This window comes from Melospiza melodia, chromosome 5 (assembly GCF_035770615.1).
Source record: "Melospiza melodia melodia isolate bMelMel2 chromosome 5, bMelMel2.pri, whole genome shotgun sequence".
NCBI lineage: Eukaryota > Metazoa > Chordata > Aves > Passeriformes > Passerellidae > Melospiza > Melospiza melodia.
In genome coordinates this window covers 47,847,607-47,865,225 of record NC_086198.1, presented here as the reverse complement: position 1 = coordinate 47,865,225, position 17,619 = coordinate 47,847,607, and positions in this window count along the sequence as shown.

Below are 17,619 nucleotides of genomic sequence, written 5' to 3'. Positions count from 1 at the left end.
CAAGTGGCTCCTGCAATCCGCCATCAAAAAGTTGGCAGGCGAGTTTTGTTTTCCAGGGAAAAGCGCCGTTGTTTGTGTTTGGGGGCCTGTGGGTGGGAGTGGCCGGCTGGCTCCTTAGAATCCACGATACGCAGGATGGTTCCCAGACCTGACGTGGCACCAGTGCCAAGTCGGGCTGGTTTTATAGTACCAAGTGGTTCCTGCAATCTGCCATCCAGAAGCGGGGCAGCTTACTTTTGTTTCCCAGGGTAACGGGCCGAGGTTTTTGTCTGGGCGCCTATGGCTGGGAGTGACCTGCTAGGTCCTGAAAAGCTACGATAGGCAGGATGGTGACCATATCCATGGTGGCACCAGTGCCAAGTTGGGCTGGTTTGATAGTACCAAGTGGCTCCTGCAATCCGCCATCAAAATTTGGCAGGCGAGTTTTGTTTTCCAGGGAAAAGCGCCGTTGTTTGTGTTTGGGTGCCTGTGGCAGGGAGTGGCCGGCGGGCTCCTCAGAATCCACGATACGCAGGATGGTTCCCAGACCCAAGGTGGCACCAGTGCCAAGTTGGGCTGGTTTGATACTACCAAGTGCGTCCTGCAAACTGCCATCCAGAAGCGGGGTAGCTTACTTTTTTTTGCCAGGGAAACGGGCCGAGGTTTTTTTCTCGGGGCCTATGGCTGGGGGTGACCTGCTGGCTCCTGAAAAGCTACGATAGGCAGGATGGTGACCAGACCCATGGTGGCACCAGTGCCAAGTTGGGCTGATTTGATAGTACCAAGTGGCTCCTGCAATCTGCCATCAAAATGTTGGCAGGCGAGTTTTGTTTTCCAGGGAAAAGCGCCGTTGTTTGTGTTTGGGGGCCTGTGGCTGGGAGTGGCCGGCTGGCTAATTAGAATCCACGATACGCAGGATGGTTCCCAGACCAGAGGTGGCACCAGTGCCAAGTCGGGCTGGTTTGATACTACCAAGTGCGTCCTGCAATCTGCCATCCAGAAGCGGGACAGCTTACTTTTGTTTGCCAGGGAAACGGGCCGAGGTTTGTGTCTGTGGGCCTATGGCTGGGAGTGACCGGCTGGCTCCTGAAAAGCTACGATAGGCAGGATGGTGACCAGACCCATGGTGGCACCAGTGCCAAGTTGGGCTGGTTTGATAGTACCAAGTGGCTCCTGCAATCTGCCATCAAAAAGTTGGCAGGCAAGTTTGTTATCTAGGGAAAAGCGCCGTTGTTTGTGTTTGGGGGCCTGTGGCTGGGAGTGGCCGGTTGGCTCCTTAGAATCCACGATACGCAGGATGGTTCCCAGACCAGAGGTGGCACCAGTGCCAAGTCGGGCTGGTCTGATAGTACCAAGTGCGTCCTGCAATCTGCCATCCAGAAGCGGGGCAGCTTAATTTTGTTTGCCAGGGAAACGGGCCGAGGTTTGTGTTTGGGGGCCTGTGGCTGGGAGTTGCCGACTGGCTCCTTAGAATCCACGATACGCGGGATGGTTCCCAGACCAGAGGTGGCACCAGTGCCTAGTCGGGCTGGTTTGATAGTACTAAGTGGCTCCTGCAATCTGCCATCCAGAAGCGGGGCAGCTTACTTTTGTTTTCCAGGGAAAAGCGCCGTTGTTTGTGTTTGGGGGCCTGTGGGTGGGAGTGGCCGGATGGCTCCTTAGAATCCACGATACGCAGGATGGTTCCCAGACCAGAGGTGGCACCAGTGCCAAGTTGGGCTGGTTTGATAGTACCAAGTGGCTCCTGCAATCTGCCATCCCGAAGCGGGGCAGCTTACTTTTTTTTGCCAGGGAAACGGGCCGAGGTTTGTGTCTCAGGGCCTATGGCTGGGAGTGACCAGCTGGCTCCTGAAAAGTTACGATAGGCAGGATGGTGACCAGACCCATGGTGGCACCAGTGCCAAGTCGGGCTGGTTTGATAGTACCAAGTGGCTCCTGCAATCTGCCATGAAAAAGTTGGCAGGCGAGTTTTGTTTTCCAGGGAAAAGCGCCGTTGTTTGTGTTTGGGGGCCTGTGGCTGGGAGTGGCCGGCTGGCTCCTTAGAATCCACGATACGCAGCATGGTATCCAGACCCAAGGTGGCACCAGTGCCAAGTTGGGCTGGTTTGATAGTACCAAGTGGCTCCTGCAATCTGCCATCCAGAAGCGGGGCAGCTGAGTTTTGTTTGCCAGAGAAAAGGGCCGTGGGTTGTGTTTGGGGGCATATGGCTGGGAGTGGCCACCTGGCTCCTTAAAATGCACGATACGCCGCATGGTAACCAGACGCAAGGTGGCACCAGTGCCAAGTCGGGCTGTTTTTGTAGTACCCAGTGGCTCCTGCAATTTGCCATCCAGAAGCGGGGCAGCTAAATTTTGTTTGCTAGAGAAAAGGGCTGTGGTTTGTGTTTGGGGGCCTATGGCCGAGAGTGGTAGGCTGGCCCCTGAAAATCAACGATAGGCAGGATGGTTCCCAGATCCAAGGTGGCACCAGTGCCAAGTAAGGCTGGTTGTATGGTTCAAAGTGACTCCTGCAATCTGCCATCCAGAAGCGGGACAGCTGAGTTTTTTTTGCCAGAGAAAAGGTCCGTGGTTTCTTTTTGGGACATACGGCTGGGAATTGCCGGCTGGCTCCTTAAAATGCTCGATACGCAGGATGGTTCCCAGAGCCAAGGTGGCACCACTGCCAAGTCGGGCTCTTTTTGTAGTACCAAGTGCGTCCTGCAATTTGCCATCCAGAAGAGGGGCAGTTGAGTTTTGTTTGCCAGAGAAAAGGGCCGAGGTTTGTGTTTGGGAGCATATGGCTGGGAATGACCGGCTGGCCCCTGAAAATCCACGATACGCCGGATGGTTCCCAGATCCAAGGTGGTACCATTACCAAGTCGGGCTGGTTTGATAGTCCCAAGTGGCTCCTGCAAACTGCCATCCAGAAGCGGGGCAGCTGAGTTTTGTTTGCCAGGGAAATGGGCCGTTGTTTGTGTTTGGGGGCCTGTGGCTGGGAGTGTTCGGCTGGTTCCTGAATATGTACGATACGCAGGATTGTTCCCAGATCCAAGGTGGCAGCAGTGCCATGTTGTGCTGGTGTGATAGTCCCAAGTGGCTCCTGCAATCTGCCATCCAGAAGTGGGGCAGCTGATTTTTGTTTGCCAGAGAAAAGGTCCGTGGTTTGTGTTTGGGGGCATATGGCTGAGAGTGGCCGGCTGGCCCCTGAAAATCCACGATACACAGGATGGTTCCCAGATCCAAGGTGGCACCTGTGCCAAGTCGGGCTGATTTGATAGTACTAAGTAGCTCCTGCAATCTGCCATCCAGAAGCGGGGCAGCTTACTTTTGTTTGCCAGGGAAACGGGCCGAGGTTTCTGTTTGGGGGCCTATGGCTGGGGGTGACCGGCTGGCTCCTGAAAAGCTACAATAGGCAGGATGATTCCCAGAGCCAAGGTGGCACCAGTGCCAAGTTGGGCTGGTTTGATAGTACCAAGTGGCTCCTGCAATCTGCCATCCAGAAGCAGGGCAGCTGAGTTTTGTTTGCCAGAGAAAAGGGCTTGGTTTGTGTTTGGGGGCATATGGCTGGGTGTGGCCAGCTGGCTCCTTAAAATGCACGATATGCAACATGGCTCCCAGACCCATAGTGGCACCAGTGCCAAGTCGGGCTGGTTTGATAGTACCAAGTGGCTCCTGCAATCTTCCATGATCACGTGGAGAAATACTTTCTGGTTTCAGCCATATGCTCTTTCTTCTCTCCCTCAACTTCTCTATCACCTCTCATCTGGTTCACATGCGCTGTCTTCAAGGTCCACAGGCTACTTTTCACAGAATCTTCTGGCCTGATGAAGTAAGAATGATGAATAGAACAGAGCTGGGATCTATTTTCCAGTTTGGATAAAATGCATTCTGCACACAAATCCAAGGAGAACGGGCTGCCTCAATGCCCAGAAAATCTTTCACTCCTGCTAGTGTTCTACGTCAACCGCAACTTAGTCTGAAAGAAAAGCTTTTTCTCTGAGAGCATCTGAGAGGTTTGCATGAAGCACTGATATCTGACATATGCAATTTTGAATAGGAGAGGAAAAAGAAAATGGCAAGGAGTTTTTAATTTTAGTGGTTTCAATTTTAATTTCCGTGCACTTTTTCAAAACTTGTCAGCTCAAATGCCCATCAACATCTTTTAGTCATCTGTAAGTCAGTATTCATATAAAATGTGCTTCAAATCCAAAGAATTTCAAATTTGCACTCCAAGCTTCTATGCCTAGATTTATGATTTCCTACACATATTAGATGAAAGGAAGGCCTTTTTTACTGTGGGAGTGCTGGAACACTGGAACAGGTTGCCCAGAGAAGTTGTGGGTGTCCCATCCCTGAAAGTATTCAAGGTCACCTTGGACGGGGCTTGGAGCAGCAACAAAGGAGAAGCTTGATGGTAGAGAAACAAAGTTGGACTATAGAAGAAACTCGGATTGAAGTATAGGATCAAGTTTTCTCTCAGCTCTTGGGGTAAATTCAAAGTTGTACAAAATGACATTTATCTGTGCTATTCACTACTGTAACAGAAAGTTTCATGAAAACTGTACAGAAGATAGTAAATTTTAAAAGAGATAAGAATTACAGCATAAAATCCATGGGATAGGTTACAACATGAGACACTCTCTAAGAGAAAATCTCTGTGTTTCAGCACTTCATCGGGGTAAGATTTCATGAAGTGCCAAAGAAGGCGGCAAAATATCATTCGGGACATTATTTACTGGAATTCAGCCTGGCCATTAGTAGGAACTGCCTTTGAACATATCATGTAGATATACCACACACACTTTCCCTTCACTGAAAAATTACTGTTTACAACAAATAAGCAATTGACGATCAAAATTGATTGAAAGCATCTTAAACATGTCAAGTATTTCATTGTAGATGATCTGTGATCCAAATGCTTCTTCCACCTTCGAGAGGGACAGAAGAATTCTTCCATATCATGATGGTTTAAAATTGTATCAACCAATGTTTTCTGCTGAAAAGATATCATCTATTTTTTTCTATTTTTGGAAGAAAATATTCCTAGACATACAACAGGTGAGAACTAAGTAATTTTAAAGAAACAAATGAAATGAAAATATTCTGTAAATAGAATGAAATGAAAAGCTGTGTTTTAAATAGGAGCTAAATATTAAACAGAATTTTTGTACCAGGCATTTGAATTACTGCACCAGCTCTTTTGCCCATCAAGAGAGGCATTTAGCATTTCAGTCTTTTCCAAGGTGTTCATGATCTGCTATGCTGATCTCTGTGTGTGCCTAGGTGTGTGTGGAGGGGGGGGCATATGAAGGGGAGTGTGTATGTTTGCTTTACAATTGTTGTGGCAGATTCATGCCTCAGCTCCACATTTTGTTTTAAAAAGGTCACACCGAGTGGATATGAAGTTTACTATCAACAAGAGATCGATTCCCAAATCATCCATTTGACTCTCCCTTATAAATCATGTGCTTTGTTGCATATTTTATCAAATATACTTTCAAGCCAGATGGAGGAAGGAGGATGTGGGAATCCCTCCACCATCTTGCAACTTTTATGTAAGTAGGTTTTCAAGAAAGTCATCATTTCTCTTTTAAATATGTCTGGAACAGGCATGATGGTAGTGTCAACCTGTTGGAGTTTTTGTTGCTGGAAGAAGTTGTACAAAAGGATTGGTTTTTACATTGACCAGTTACTGAATCAAGCGCAGGAATACATTGGAAATTTAGCTGGGGGTTCCTTTTCCCAGCAGACTACTTCTAGAACGAGCTTGTACACTGAAGCTGACTCTTTTGCTCTCTTTTTGTTTCTTTCCTATTTTCTTGGCTTCTTTGCCACTATCTAGACAATTTTGGAACTTTGTTCCCAACTAAAATGGTTTCAATAGTCTGATTGTGATCATACATTTTTACAAGGAATTTTTAAAATCTTTCCTCGAGTCCAGAAAGTCAAGGACTTAGATCTTTTTCTTCCCTTATCAATATTGCCATGAAATTGATAAATAAAGACCAACTCTTTATTTTTGTTTTTAACCCACGTAGATAATTCCCATCCATTAATCCATTTTGTGGACCAATAGCTGCCATTCTGATGGAAGCTGTCACTTCTTAACAATAGGCATTCTGTGACTATGTTGACTGCACTTTGGGTGAAGATCCTAACTGGTCTTAGATATACATAGGGAGAAATTTGCTCAGCCAGTGTCAGTCTTAAGCATGCGTATCAGAAGATCTTTCTAGAGCTGGGAATTTTCCCATGAAAGGGATTCAGTTAGGGAAGAGACACTTGTGCCAGAGTTTTACATTCTTCTTGAACACTGCTTAAGGAACTTAGATGCCATGTCCATTTGGATCTCTGTCTGCACAGAACTTTGTCATGCCAGCGCTTTGAAATGCATCTTGAAGAGAATTCACTAGCACAGAATGAAAGAGAGTGGAAGGGGTTGGTGGGGCTAACCAGGCCCAACCCCCCTGCCTAAACCAGGATACCTAGAGCCTCTTGCCCAGGATTCTATCTGGGTGTACTTTTAATGTCTTCAAAGATCCAGGCTCCACAATCTTTCTGGGCAGTCTGTGCCGTGGTTCAGTCACCCTGACAGTAAAGAAACATTTACTGATGTTCAAAGGCAATCTCCTGTATTTCAGTGTGTGCCCACTGCCTCTTGTCTTTTCCCTCAGCATCACTGAAAAGACACTGATTCCCTCCCCTTTGCACTATTGCTTCCATATGTATGTGTGATGCCATGTAGAGGTATGTCAAACACCTCCCTGAAGCCCAGGCAGATAATATTCCCTTCATCTACCAGTCAAGTTGATTCATCAGAGGAGTTTAAAGTGATGTTCAGCATGAAATTCCCCTGAAAAATATTGCTAACTACATTATTTGGTCATCTGTCATGTGCCTGGCAAGGATTTCCAGGAAGAGCTGCTTCATCAACTTCCTGGGGATAAAAAAGAGGCTGGCTGGTTTGTACTATGGCGAGTCCTCTTAATTGCCTTTTTTGAAGATGGGTGTCATTTGCTAACATCCACTCTTTAGCCTCTCTTGTCGTCTACATCTTAGCAAAACGCTTTTCCACTATGTCTGGCTAGGAAAAACTGTGCCAGCACAGAAAACATCTCCCATCGTGTTCTAGAAGTTGCACGGATGTCTGCCAAGTGTTTGGCAGGAAGAAAAGAAAAGTTGTCCAAAACAGCTTCCAATCGAATGTTCCTGTGATTGGAAAAGTCAGGAGAGTGCAAAGGTACTGTTTTCTATCAGTTGGCAAGGTGCGCACACAATCCCAGTGTTGTACAGCTTGCTTCTTCACCTTCCCGAAGCTGCCGCTCTCGCCGGCTGCCGGAGCCCAAGAAGCGGCTTCTTCGCGCAAAGACGATTGTGCCGCTCACAGTGCTCTCCTTAGCGCGGCTTCTGCCGAAAGACGCCCGGCAGCGGCTCTTACCTCCGGAGAGCATCCTACCTTCGTCTTTAGCTCCTCTTCTCATCTACACCTCGGCAAAAAGCTTTTCCACTATGTCTGGCTAGGAAAAACTGTGCCAGCACAGAAAACATCTCCCATCGTGTTCTAGAAGTTGCACGGATGTCTGCCAAGTGTTTGGCAGGAAGAAAAGAAAAGTTGTCCAAAACAGCTTCCAATCGAATGTTCCTGTGATTGGAAAAGTCAGGAGAGTGCAAAGGTACTGTTTTCTATCAGTTGGCAAGGTGCGCACACAATCCCAGTGTTGTACAGCTTGCTTCTTCACCTTCCCGAAGCTGCCGCTCTCGCCGGCTGCCGGAGCCCAAGAAGCGGCTTCTTCGCGCAAAGACGATTGTGCCGCTCACAGTGCTCTCCTTAGCGCGGCTTCTGCCGAAAGACGCCCGGCAGCGGCTCTTACCTCCGGAGAGCATCCTACCTTCGTCTTTCGCGTCTTTTGTAGTCTACATCTTAGCAAAACGCTTTTCCACTATGTCTGGCTAGGAAAAACTGTGCCAGCACAGAAAACATCTCCCATCGTGTTCTAGAAGTTGCACGGATGTCTGCCAAGTGTTTGGCAGGAAGAAAAGAAAAGTTGTCCAAAACAGCTTCCAATCGAATGTTCCTGTGATTGGAAAAGTCAGGAGAGTGCAAAGGTACTGTTTTCTATCAGTTGGCAAGGTGCGCACACAATCCCAGTGTTGTACAGCTTGCTTCTTCACCTTCCCGAAGCTGCCGCTCTCGCCGGCTGCCGGAGCCCAAGAAGCGGCTTCTTCGCGCAAAGACGATTGTGCCGCTCACAGGGCTCTCCTTAGCGCGGCTTCTGCCGAAAGACGCCCGGCAGCGGCTCTTACCTCCGGAGAGCATCCTACCTTCGTCTTTAGCTCCTCTTCTCATCTACACCTCGGCAAAAAGCTTTTCCACTATGTCTGGCTAGGAAAAACTGTGCCAGCACAGAAAACATCTCCCATCGTGTTCTAGAAGTTGCACGGATGTCTGCCAAGTGTTTGGCAGGAAGAAAAGAAAAGTTGTCCAAAACAGCTTCCAATCGAATGTTCCTGTGATTGGAAAAGTCAGGAGAGTGCAAAGGTACTGTTTTCTATCAGTTGGCAAGGTGCGCACACAATCCCAGTGTTGTACAGCTTGCTTCTTCACCTTCCCGAAGCTGCCGCTCTCGCCGGCTGCCGGAGCCCAAGAAGCGGCTTCTTCGCGCAAAGACGATTGTGCCACTCACAGGGCTCTCCTTAGCGCGGCTTCTGCCGAAAGACGCCCGGCAGCGGCTCTTACCTCCGGAGAGCATCCTACCTTCGTCTTTCGCGTCTTTTGTAGTCTACATCTTAGCAAAACGCTTTTCCACTATGTCTGGCTAGGAAAAACTGTGCCAGCACAGAAAACATCTCCCATCGTGTTCTAGAAGTTGCACGGATGTCTGCCAAGTGTTTGGCAGGAAGAAAAGAAAAGTTGTCCAAAACAGCTTCCAATCGAATGTTCCTGTGATTGGAAAAGTCAGGAGAGTGCAAAGGTACTGTTTTCTATCAGTTGGCAAGGTGCGCACACAATCCCAGTGTTGTACAGCTTGCTTCTTCACCTTCCCGAAGCTGCCGCTCTCGCCGGCTGCCGGAGCCCAAGAAGCGGCTTCTTCGCGCAAAGACGATTGTGCCGCTCACAGGGCTCTCCTTAGCGCGGCTTCTGCCGAAAGACGCCCGGCAGCGGCTCTTACCTCCGGAGAGCATCCTACCTTCGTCTTTCGCGTCTTTTGTAGTCTACATCTTAGCAAAACGCTTTTCCACTATGTCTGGCTAGGAAAAACTGTGCCAGCACAGAAAACATCTCCCATCGTGTTCTAGAAGTTGCACGGATGTCTGCCAAGTGTTTGGCAGGAAGAAAAGAAAAGTTGTCCAAAACAGCTTCCAATCGAATGTTCCTGTGATTGGAAAAGTCAGGAGAGTGCAAAGGTACTGTTTTCTATCAGTTGGCAAGGTGCGCACACAATCCCAGTGTTGTACAGCTTGCTTCTTCACCTTCCCGAAGCTGCCGCTCTCGCCGGCTGCCGGAGCCCAAGAAGCGGCTTCTTCGCGCAAAGACGATTGTGCCACTCACAGGGCTCTCCTTAGCGCGGCTTCTGCCGAAAGACGCCCGGCAGCGGCTCTTACCTCCGGAGAGCATCCTACCTTCGTCTTTCGCGTCTTTTGTAGTCTACATCTTAGCAAAACGCTTTTCCACTATGTCTGGCTAGGAAAAACTGTGCCAGCACAGAAAACATCTCCCATCGTGTTCTAGAAGTTGCACGGATGTCTGCCAAGTGTTTGGCAGGAAGAAAAGAAAAGTTGTCCAAAACAGCTTCCAATCGAATGTTCCTGTGATTGGAAAAGTCAGGAGAGTGCAAAGGTACTGTTTTCTATCAGTTGGCAAGGTGCGCACACAATCCCAGTGTTGTACAGCTTGCTTCTTCACCTTCCCGAAGCTGCCGCTCTCGCCGGCTCCCGGAACCGAAGAAGCGGCTTCTTCGTGCAAAGACGATTGTGCCGCTCACAGTGCTCTCCTTAGCGCGGCTTCTGCCGAAAGACGCCCGGCAGCGGCTCTTACCTCCTGAGAGTGGCAGCTTCGGGAAGGTGAAGAAGCAAGCTGTACAACACTGGGATTGTGTGCGCACCTTGCCAACTGATAGAAAACAGTACCTTTGCACTCCTGACTTTTCCAATCACATGAACATTCGATTGGAAGCTGTTTTGGACAACTTTTCTTTTCTTCCTGCCAAACACTTGGCAGACATCCGTGCAACTTCTAGAACACGATGGGAGATGTTTTCTGTGCTGGCACAGTTTTTCCTAGCCAGACATAGTGGAAAAGCGTTTTGCTAAGATGTAGACTACATAAGACGCGAAAGACGAAGGTAGGATGCTCTCCGGAGGTAAGAGCCGCTGCCGGGCGTCTTTCGGCAGAAGCCGCGCTAAGGAGAGCACTGTGAGCGGCACAATCGTCTTTGCGCGAAGAAGCCGCTTCTTGGGCTCCGGCAGCCGGCGAGAGCGGCAGCTTCGGGAAGGTGAAGAAGCAAGCTGTACAACACTGGGATTGTGTGCGCACCTTGCCAACTGATAGAAAACAGTACCTTTGCACTCTCCTGACTTTTCCAATCACAGGAACATTCGATTGGAAGCTGTTTTGGACAACTTTTCTTTTCTTCCTGCCAAACACTTGGCAGACATCCGTGCAACTTCTAGAACACGATGGGAGATGTTTTCTGTGCTGGCACAGTTTTTCCTAGCCAGACATAGTGGAAAAGCTTTTTGCCGAGGTGTAGATGAGAAGAGGAGCTAAAGACGAAGGTAGGATGCTCTCCGGAGGTAAGAGCCGCTGCCGGGCGTCTTTCGGCAGAAGCCGCGCTAAGGAGAGCACTGTGAGCGGCACAATCGTCTTTGCGCGAAGAAGCCGCTTCTTGGGCTCCGGCAGCCGGCGAGAGCGGCAGCTTCGGGAAGGTGAAGAAGCAAGCTGTACAACACTGGGATTGTGTGCGCACCTTGCCAACTGATAGAAAACAGTACCTTTGCACTCTCCTGACTTTTCCAATCACAGGAACATTCGATTGGAAGCTGTTTTGGACAACTTTTCTTTTCTTCCTGCCAAACACTTGGCAGACATCCGTGCAACTTCTAGAACACGATGGGAGATGTTTTCTGTGCTGGCACAGTTTTTCCTAGCCAGACATAGTGGAAAAGCGTTTTGCCGAGGTGTAGATGGGAAGAGGAGCTAAAGACGAAGGTAGGATGCTCTCCGGAGGTAAGAGCCGCTGCCGGGCGTCTTTCGGCAGAAGCCGCGCTAAGGAGAGCCCTGTGAGCGGCACAATCGTCTTTGCGCGAAGAAGCCGCTTCTTGGGCTCCGGCAGCCGGCGAGAGCGGCAGCTTCGGGAAGGTGAAGAAGCAAGCTGTACAACACTGGGATTGTGTGCGCACCTTGCCAACTGATAGAAAACAGTACCTTTGCACTCTCCTGACTTTTCCAATCACAGGAACATTCGATTGGAAGCTGTTTTGGACAACTTTTCTTTTCTTCCTGCCAAACACTTGGCAGACATCCGTGCAACTTCTAGAACACGATGGGAGATGTTTTCTGTGCTGGCACAGTTTTTCCTAGCCAGACATAGTGGAAAAGCTTTTTGCCGAGGTGTAGATGAGAAGAGGAGCTAAAGACGAAGGTAGGATGCTCTCCGGAGGTAAGAGCCGCTGCCGGGCGTCTTTCGGCAGAAGCCGCGCTAAGGAGAGCACTGTGAGCGGCACAATCGTCTTTGCGCGAAGAAGCCGCTTCTTGGGCTCCGGCAGCCGGCGAGAGCGGCAGCTTCGGGAAGGTGAAGAAGCAAGCTGTACAACACTGGGATTGTGTGCGCACCTTGCCAACTGATAGAAAACAGTACCTTTGCACTCTCCTGACTTTTCCAATCACAGGAACATTCGATTGGAAGCTGTTTTGGACAACTTTTCTTTTCTTCCTGCCAAACACTTGGCAGACATCCGTGCAACTTCTAGAACACGATGGGAGATGTTTTCTGTGCTGGCACAGTTTTTCCTAGCCAGACATAGTGGAAAAGCGTTTTGCCGAGGTGTAGATGGGAAGAGGAGCTAAAGACGAAGGTAGGATGCTCTCCGGAGGTAAGAGCCGCTGCCGGGCGTCTTTCGGCAGAAGCCGCGCTAAGGAGAGCCCTGTGAGCGGCACAATCGTCTTTGCGCGAAGAAGCCGCTTCTTGGGCTCCGGCAGCCGGCGAGAGCGGCAGCTTCGGGAAGGTGAAGAAGCAAGCTGTACAACACTGGGATTGTGTGCGCACCTTGCCAACTGATAGAAAACAGTACCTTTGCACTCTCCTGACTTTTCCAATCACAGGAACATTCGATTGGAAGCTGTTTTGGACAACTTTTCTTTTCTTCCTGCCAAACACTTGGCAGACATCCGTGCAACTTCTAGAACACGATGGGAGATGTTTTCTGTGCTGGCACAGTTTTTCCTAGCCAGACATAGTGGAAAAGCTTTTTGCCGAGGTGTAGATGAGAAGAGGAGCTAAAGACGAAGGTAGGATGCTCTCCGGAGGTAAGAGCCGCTGCCGGGCGTCTTTCGGCAGAAGCCGCGCTAAGGAGAGCACTGTGAGCGGCACAATCGTCTTTGCGCGAAGAAGCCGCTTCTTGGGCTCCGGCAGCCGGCGAGAGCGGCAGCTTCGGGAAGGTGAAGAAGCAAGCTGTACAACACTGGGATTGTGTGCGCACCTTGCCAACTGATAGAAAACAGTACCTTTGCACTCTCCTGACTTTTTCAATCACATGAACATTCGATTGGAAGCTGTTTTGGACAACTTTTCTTTTCTTCCTGCCAAACACTTGGCAGACATCCGTGCAACTTCTAGAACACGATGGGAGATGTTTTCTGTGCTGGCACAGTTTTTCCTAGCCAGACATAGTGGAAAAGCTTTTTGCCGAGGTGTAGATGAGAAGAGGAGCTAAAGAGTGGATGTTAGCAAATGACACCCATCTTCAAAAAAGGCAATTAAGAGGACTCGCCATAGTACAAACCAGCCAGCCTCTTTTTTATCCCCAGGAAGTTGATGAAGCAGCTCTTCCTGGAAATCCTTGCCAGGCACATGACAGATGACCAAATAATGTAGTTAGCATGATTTTTCAGGGGAATTTCATGCTGAACATCACTTTAAACTCCTCTGATGAATCAACTTGACTGGTAGATGAAGGGAATATTATCTGCCTGGGCTTCAGGGAGGTTTTTGACATACCTCTACATGGCATCACACATACATATGGAAGCAATAGTGCAAAGGGGAGGGAATCAGTGTCTTTTCAGTGATGCTGAGGGAAAAGACAAGAGGCAGTGGGCACACACTGAAATACAGGAGATTGCCTTTGAACATCAGTAAATGTTTCTTTACTGTCAGGGTGACTGAACCACGGCACAGACTGCCCAGAAAGATTGTGGAGCCTGGATCTTTGAAGACATTAAAAGTACACCCAGATAGAATCCTGGGCAAGAGGCTCTAGGTATCCTCGTTTAGGCAGGGGGGTTGGGCCTGGTTAGCCCCACCAACCCCTTCCACTCTCTTTCATTCTGTGCTAGTGAATTCTCTTCAAGATGCATTTCAAAGCACTGGCATGACAAAGTTCTGTGCAGACAGAGATCCAAATGGACATGGCATCTAAGTTCCTTAAGCAGTGTTCAAGAAGAATGTAAAACTCTGGCACAAGTGTCTCTTCCCTAACTGAATCCCTTTCATGGGAAAATTCCCAGCTCTAGAAAGATCTTCTGATACGCATGCTTAAGACTGACACTGGCTGAGCAAATTTCTCCCTATGTATATCTAAGACCAGTTAGGATCTTCACCCAAAGTGCAGTCAACATAGTCACAGAATGCCTATTGTTAAGAAGTGACAGCTTCCATCAGAATGGCAGCTATTGGTCCACAAAATGGATTAATGGATGGGAATTATCTACGTGGGTTAAAAACAAAAATAAAGAGTTGGTCTTTATTTATCAATTTCATGGCAATATTGATAAGGGAAGAAAAAGATCTAAGTCCTTGACTTTCTGGACTCGAGGAAAGATTTTAAAAATTCCTTGTAAAAATGTATGATCACAATCAGACTATTGAAACCATTTTAGTTGGGAACAAAGTTCCAAAATTGTCTAGATAGTGGCAAAGAAGCCAAGAAAATAGGAAAGAAACAAAAAGAGAGCAAAAGAGTCAGCTTCAGTGTACAAGCTCGTTCTAGAAGTAGTCTGCTGGGAAAAGGAACCCCCAGCTAAATTTCCAATGTATTCCTGCGCTTGATTCAGTAACTGGTCAATGTAAAAACCAATCCTTTTGTACAACTTCTTCCAGCAACAAAAACTCCAACAGGTTGACACTACCATCATGCCTGTTCCAGACATATTTAAAAGAGAAATGATGATTTTCTTGAAAACCTACTTACATAAAAGTTGCAAGATGGTGGAGGGATTCCCACATCCTCCTTCCTCCATCTGGCTTGAAAGTATATTTGATAAAATATGCAACAAAGCACATGATTTATAAGGGAGAGTCAAATGGATGATTTGGGAATCGATCTCTTGTTGATAGTAAACTTCATATCCACTCGGTGTGACCTTTTTAAAACAAAATGTGGAGCTGAGGCATGAATCTGCCACAACAATTGTAAAGCAAACATACACACTCCCCTTCATATGCCCCCCCCTCCACACACACCTAGGCACACACAGAGATCAGCATAGCAGATCATGAACACCTTGGAAAAGACTGAAATGCTAAATGCCTCTCTTGATGGGCAAAAGAGCTGGTGCAGTAATTCAAATGCCTGGTACAAAAATTCTGTTTAATATTTAGCTCCTATTTAAAACACAGCTTTTCATTTCATTCTATTTACAGAATATTTTCATTTCATTTGTTTCTTTAAAATTACTTAGTTCTCACCTGTTGTATGTCTAGGAATATTTTCTTCCAAAAATAGAAAAAAATAGATGATATCTTTTCAGCAGAAAACATTGGTTGATACAATTTTAAACCATCATGATATGGAAGAATTCTTCTGTCCCTCTCGAAGGTGGAAGAAGCATTTGGATCACAGATCATCTACAATGAAATACTTGACATGTTTAAGATGCTTTCAATCAATTTTGATCGTCAATTGCTTATTTGTTGTAAACAGTAATTTTTCAGTGAAGGGAAAGCGTGTGTGGTATATCTACATGATATGTTCAAAGGCAGTTCCTACTAATGGCCAGGCTGAATTCCAGTAAATAATGTCCCGAATGATATTTTGCCGCCTTCTTTGGCACTTCATGAAATCTTACCCCGATGAAGTGCTGAAACAAAGAGATTTTCTCTTAGAGAGTGTCTCATGTTGTAACCTATCCCATGGATTTTATGCTGTAATTCTTATCTCTTTTAAAATTTACTATCTTCTGTACAGTTTTCATGAAACTTTCTGTTACAGTAGTGAATAGCACAGATAAATGTCATTTTGTACAACTTTGAATTTACCCCAAGAGCTGAGAGAAAACTTGATCCTATACTTCAATCCGAGTTTCTTCTATAGTCCAACTTTGTTTCTCTACCATCAAGCTTCTCCTTTGTTGCTGCTCCAAGCCCCGTCCAAGGTGACCTTGAATACTTTCAGGGATGGGACACCCACAACTTCTCTGGGCAACCTGTTCCAGTGTTCCAGCACTCCCACAGTAAAAAAGGCCTTCCTTTCATCTAATATGTGTAGGAAATCATAAATCTAGGCATAGAAGCTTGGAGTGCAAATTTGAAATTCTTTGGATTTGAAGCACATTTTATATGAATACTGACTTACAGATGACTAAAAGATGTTGATGGGCATTTGAGCTGACAAGTTTTGAAAAAGTGCACGGAAATTAAAATTGAAACCACTAAAATTAAAAACTCCTTGCCATTTTCTTTTTCCTCTCCTATTCAAAATTGCATATGTCAGATATCAGGGCTTCATGCAAACCTCTCAGATGCTCTCAGAGAAAAAGCTTTTCTTTCAGACTAAGTTGCGGTTGACGTAGAACACTAGCAGGAGTGAAAGATTTTCTGGGCATTGGGGCAGCACGTTCTCCTTGGATTTGTGTGCAGAATGCATTTTATCCAAACTGGAAAATAGATCCCAGCTCTGTTCTATTCATCATTCTTACTTCATCAGGCCAGAAGATTCTGTGAAAAGTAGCCTGTGGACCTTGAAGACAGCGCATGTGAACCAGATGAGAGGTGATAGAGAAGTTGAGGGAGAGAAGAAAGAGCATATGGCTGAAACCAGAAAGTATTTCTCCACGTGATCATGGAAGATTGCAGGAGCCACTTGGTACTATCAAACCAGCCCGACTTGGCACTGGTGCCACTATGGGTCTGGGAGCCATGTTGCATATCGTGCATTTTAAGGAGCCAGCTGGCCACACCCAGCCATATGCCCCCAAACACAAACCAAGCCCTTTTCTCTGGCAAACAAAACTCAGCTGCCCTGCTTCTGGATGGCAGATTGCAGGAGCCACTTGGTACTATCAAACCAGCCCAACTTGGCACTGGTGCCACCTTGGCTCTGGGAACCATCCTGCCTATTGTAGCTTTTCAGGAGCCAGCCGGTCACTCCCAGCCATAGGCCCCCAAACAGAAACCTCGGCCCGTTTCCCTGGCAAACAAAAGTAAGCTGCCCCGCTTCTGGATGGCAGATTGCAGGAGCTACTTAGTACTATCAAATCAGCCCGACTTGGCACAGGTGCCACCTTGGATCTGGGAACCATCCTGTGTATCGTGGATTTTCAGGGGCCAGCCGGCCACTCTCAGCCATATGCCCCCAAACACAAACCACGGACCTTTTCTCTGGCAAACAAAACTCAGCTGCCCCACTTCTGGATGGCAGATTGCACGAGCCACTTGGGACTATCACAGCAGCACAACATGGCACTGCTGCCACCTTGGATCTGGGAACAATCCTGCGTATCGTACATATTCAGGAACCAGCCGAACACTCCCAGCCACAGGCCCCCAAACACAAACAACGGCCCATTTCCCTGGCAAACAAAACTCAGCTGCCCCGCTTCTGGATGGCAGTTTGCAGGAGCCACTTGGGACTATCAAACCAGCCCGACTTGGTAATGGTACCACCTTGGATCTGGGAACCATCCGGCGTATCGTGGATTTTCAGGGGCCAGCCGGTCATTCCCAGCCATATGCTCCCAAACACAAACCTCGGCCCTTTTCTCTGGCAAACAAAACTCAACTGCCCCTCTTCTGGATGGCAAATTGCAGGACGCACTTGGTACTACAAAAAGAGCCCGACTTGGCAGTGGTGCCACCTTGGCTCTGGGAACCATCCTGCGTATCGAGCATTTTAAGGAGCCAGCCGGCAATTCCCAGCCGTATGCCCCAAAAAGAAACCACGGACCTTTTCTCTGGCAAAAAAAACTCAGCTGTCCCGCTTCTGGATGGCAGATTGCAGGAGTCACTTTGAACCATACAACCAGCCTTACTTGGCACTGGTGCCACCTTGGATCTGGGAACCATCCTGCCTATCGTTGATTTTCAGGGGCCAGCCTACCACTCTCGGCCATAGGCCCCCAAACACAAACCACAGCCCTTTTCTCTAGCAAACAAAATTTAGCTGCCCCGCTTCTGGATGGCAAATTGCAGGAGCCACTGGGTACTACAAAAACAGCCCGACTTG